The sequence below is a fragment of the Bison bison genome, unplaced genomic scaffold, assembly GCF_000754665.1.
Source record: "Bison bison bison isolate TAMUID 2011002044 unplaced genomic scaffold, Bison_UMD1.0 scf7180017864274, whole genome shotgun sequence".
In the NCBI taxonomy this organism is placed as follows: Eukaryota; Metazoa; Chordata; class Mammalia; order Artiodactyla; family Bovidae; genus Bison; species Bison bison.
The window spans coordinates 1009061-1014256 of NW_011494846.1; positions in this window are offsets into that span (position 1 = coordinate 1009061).

Here is a 5196-nt window from a genome sequence, read left to right on the forward strand (position 1 = left end):
AAAAAAAATAAAATAAAATTTCCCTTTCAACTCATCAGGTCGTGGAGATTATTAGAATCCTGTACGTTTGGTAGATAACGTTTTACTTGCTGTGAGTTCTATCTATAGATAGAAAACCTGGGTTGCTTGGTTCAGTGCATATTCTTATAACTGCTACCGGTTTAGAATGCCAAAGTACTTAAAAATATCAGTGGATACATTATTTATAAATTTCTGACAGCATCCGTATAGTATTTACTTATGTAAAATATTTCTACCCATATGATTTCATTGAATCCTTACAACAACTGCTGAGACAGGTGTTCCTTCTTAGTCCAAGATCAGATAGCCTGTCAGTGTCAGAGCCGAGCCCCACATCCGGGTCTCCTGACTCATTTCAGACTGCCTTCAAGTGATGGCCATGCCTCTGGCTCCCCACAAGTCCTGAGATTGCAGGTGTGGATATACGTAGGGTGAGGAGAACCTGACTTTTCTCCGTCATTGCTGGACATACACACTGGTTTAAGAGAGTTGGCAAATGATGAATCGTTAAATCCCTCCTCCATCTGTATAAACAGTGGCCTCTCATCCAGCAGTTAAAGCCTGGAGCGCTCGGTCATTAATTCTGCTGTATTCTAATAAATAGATTATGATTCCCCATCAAATTAAATTGCCTGGTTGTGGAGGAGGGGTAAAGTAAGAGTTTCTGTCTTTGACGGAAGTTTTCTGGAAGTGCTCAGAAGGCTGCCAAGCAACCACTAAGGGTTATTGGTGTTGGAGGTTAAATTCATTTTAGAGTCGGCTGGTGATCCTTCAAGAATGAGCGTTCGGCATCTACTGAGCCTCTTCTTCCAGAGTTTTCTAAGTTAGAGCCTTTTTTTAATAGCAAGAAGGATTGTTCTTAATGAAAAGGCACAGCAACCGCCCCACCCCCACCAATCTGAGCTTATCATGCTATACAAAAGCTTAAATGTTGTTAATGTTCCCTAAGGGGGCACTATGATCATTGGGACTGAAATCAGCATATTATTGGCAATTTGTAATTATTAACAGTAATGTGAGTTTTTCAGACTCTAACTGGAAGCTAACTTAATGAATCTCTGGATGGAAAGACTGGACATTCTTGAAGGTAGATGCCACATATATGGTATAAGTTTACTTTGAGACTCAAGAGCCATAAATACTAAGATTTGGAGTGTAGGGATTTGTGAATGCGATTTAGCATTATATGGCCAGTATGTGTCATTTTTAGTAGCTGAGCTTTACATCAGTGTCCTGCCTTGGTTATTCACAAAGAAGGATGGTGCTGCAAGTGCTGGCATCTCTCATATTGTTTTTCACTTTTTGAGTGGGGAGTGGGTTAGAGCTATCAGTCAAGAATTTAAGATGTCATAAAAACTGATGATCAAAAACCGAAAATGTTTGAATAATGATGTTCCAGTTTTGCACAAAAAGAAATTAAAGATAGAAGCAAGTCTTTAGCACCATCTCTAAAAACAGGAACCATAGGTAATGTAAGTGACTGCTGCTCAATCTGTATCAGTTTTTTGGTTAGAGAACTCTTTAAAATATACTGTCTACCCATGTAGGAAGCAATGTTAATACTGTTTATTTTCCAGGATTGGAGGAGGATCCAGGAAATGAGAATTGAGACTTGGCAGTGTTGCTGTTTCATAAGGGGAAAAAATATAACCTGTCCTGTTAATGCCAAATTAAAATGGTTGATGGACTCCGTGAGCATGATTCAGGCTAAATGAAACCAGTATGAGAAATATTGGAAGAAACTAAATTCACCCTGAGACATATAAAGATAATTTATATGGACACTGGAGTGAGACAGAGGACAGAGCCCTGGACAGGCGACAAAATAGCATCACATTTGATGGCTTATTTTTTGAGCTCCCTTTGTTCTTATTTCTTATGTGATCTTGGAAAAAATGCTTATCTTTTGTGTCCATTTACATATCCTTTGGGGCTCCCCAGGTGGTGCTAGTAGTAAAGAACCCACCTGCCAAAACAGGAGACACAAGAGCCAAGGGTTTGATCCCTGGGTCGGGAAGATCCCCTGGAGAAAGGCATGGCAACCCACTTGAGTATTCTTGCCTGGAAAATCCCCATGGACACAGGAGCCTGGGGGGCTACAGTCCGTGGGGTCGCAAAGAGTCTGACACGACAGAAGCAACTTAGCACAGCACAGCATATGTCTATTAAATAGGAATGATGGTGCCCTTCATTATTATGAAGGTTATGTATGTTTCTAAAATTTTTCAGTTTCTTAGAGAAAGTCTCTTAATTAACAGAAGTAATTATAGTAAAAATTATAAAAGTTTATATATAGAGGAAGGTACAGGGGACTTTCTTTTGACCAAGAACTTTCTAACACAAACAAAAATTGCAAGGATCTCTTAGGCAGCTTCAAAGTATTCAAGGAAGTCTTTTAGGTAGGATGATGATAAATGGTGGCTGCCTGCTGTCACTCTTCAAGGTCACAGAATAGAGACCTCTGTGTCCCCTCATGGAAGTGTAGTCACATGGGTCCTCCCGTTCCCAGCCAGATCCCCAGGGATATAACAGAAATAATGGTTCCATGAACACATGGTTAATGCGGTAGAGTGGCAGCTGGAGACAGACGCCTACCTGACAAAATATAGTAAGAGCACATAAGGAGATTTAAATGCAGCCTAAGAAGACTTCCTAGAGAGGAAAAGCATGATTTTCCCATCAAACATTTCAGTAAATGAATTGAAGGAGATGACAGTCTTCCTGGAGACTTGAATGAAGAGCCAGGTCTCTCAAGTGGAAGAAGCTGAAAGCATAGAACAAAAATATAAAGAAAGGGATCCAAATCACAAGAGAAAATGGATCTAGGAAATATAACATGTGAGTAACAGGAGAGCCAGAGGGAGGAAAAGGACAGATGGAGGAAAGGCAATAATTAAATAAATATAAGAAATAAATTTTCTGAGCTTGAAAATCAAGACTTGTGTCTGTACATTCAAATGGCTCATCAAGTTCCAGGCAAGATTTCTAAATTCTCTGTAATACTGGAAAAGTTCTCGAACTCTTAAGAATACAAAGCAAAACCTTAAAAGCTTCCAGAAAGAGAGAATGAATTACCTACCATTTAAGGATTATCAGAGAAGGCAATGGCACCCCACTCCAGTATTCTTGCCTGGAAAATCCCATGGACAGAGGAGCCTGGTGGGCTACAGTCCATGGGGTCACAAAGAGTCGGACACGACTGAGTGACTTCACTTTCACTTTTCACTTTCTTGCATTGGAGAAGGAAATGGCAACCCACTCCAGTGTTCTTGCCTGGAGAATCCCAGAGACGGCGGAGCCTGGTGGGCTGCCATCTATGGGGTCGCACAGAGTCGGACACGACTGATGTGACTTAGCAGCAGCAGTAGCAGCAGCAGCAGCAGCAGCAGACTAGCAACACATTTCTCACTGATGACCCCAGAAGCTAGAGATAGTGGAGTCCCTTCCATAGACCATGGAGACAAAAGTGAAAATCTCATACACAGTCAAGCTACCATCTCTCTGTTAGGGTAAAATAAATTTACTGTTACGTAAAAATTCAGAGATGTCACCACCCATTTTCTAACAAAAGTACTTAAGAGTATCAAGTGAAAAGCATCTAAACAAAAGTTAATCAAATACTTCAAGGTGAGCAGAGATAATAGCAGAGGAATTTTTTTTTTTAAATTTCTAAATTAACCATTTAATTGAAGTGGAAAGGAAAGAGTAAGTTCAAATAGTCTTTACATTAAATGTGAATGAACTGAATTTTCCCGTTAAAAATTTGATACTATTAGACTAAATTCAAAAGCAAAACCCAGCTATATGGTATTTTTAAGAAACATTTGAAACAAAGTAATGGAAGTTGAAAAAACAAAACAAACAAAAAAACGGTAGACAAAGATCCCAGGTCAATACAGAGAGTCAGAAGAACTAGTAATATTAGGTTTAGTATTTAAGTTATATTTAAGATAAAGGCATACTTAGGATAAGGAAAGAGATTATATAATGATTCTTAAAAAGCACAGTTTATGAAGAAGATACATAAGCCTGTATATATAAAGAACATAGCCATTAAATCTGTAAAGCAGAGGATTAGAAATGCAGTTACGATGAGACACTTTAGTAAGCCTTTCTCGTTTGTCTCAACCCATCTTAACTTCATGCAGACCTCTAAGATGGAGAAATTGAATAAGTAAAAAAGTTAGATTTAACAGATATGCAAGAACCTTACATCCTTTGAATACAGAATATTTCTTTTCTGGTTTACTTACAAACCTTGATTATATACTTGACCACAAAGAAGACCTTAACAAAGCCAAAGGAAAAGAGATTTTTACAGATCTCATTCTCTGATCATAATCCAGTAAGATTAGAAATGAACAAGAGAAGGTAATAAAAAAGAAACTTTACTTGGAAATTTAAAATCACTCTTTATGGCCTTTGTATCAAAAGAAGAGGCAAAAGTCAATGTACACGATATCTAGAAATCAATAAAGGGGGCATGATTTATTCTAAAAGCTGTGAGGTAGAATGAAAGCTATAGGCAGTGGAAGTTTACAGCCTTGGGATGTGTTCATTTTTCAAGAATAGAGACAAAGTGTACCTCATCATGAAATGAGAAAGAAGAATGACAAAACAAACTAAAGTAATCAGAAGGAGACAATAGCAAAAGCTGAAGTTAGTGAAATAAAAAATAATAGAAAGGATAAATACATATGCTAAATTTACATGTGCTAAATTGCCTCAGTCGTGTCCAACTCTTTGCTACGCTATGGACTGTAGAGCCCATGAGGCTCCTCTGTCCCTGGGATCCAGCTGTAAACAGCTGGTTCTTTGAAACAGTAAGATAAGACATAAAGATTTGTGTCTGATTAGGAAATGAATAGAGAGTGAAAAATTTACAGACTAGAAATGAGAAAAAGGATATAATCAGAGCTACAGGAGCAATTCAAAGAAGATAACAAACATAACTGCATTTGAGACTTCCCTGGTGGTCCAGTGGCTAGGACTCTGTGCTCCTAATGCCGGGGGCCCAGGATTCATCCCTGGTCAGGGAACGAGATCCCCCATGCTGCAAGCAAGGATCCCGCTGCATGCCACAACAGAAAGGATCCGGCGTGCTGCACCTAAGACCCAGTGCAAACCAATACATAAATAAAAACAAAGATTAAAAAAGATAACTTCATTCAGCTC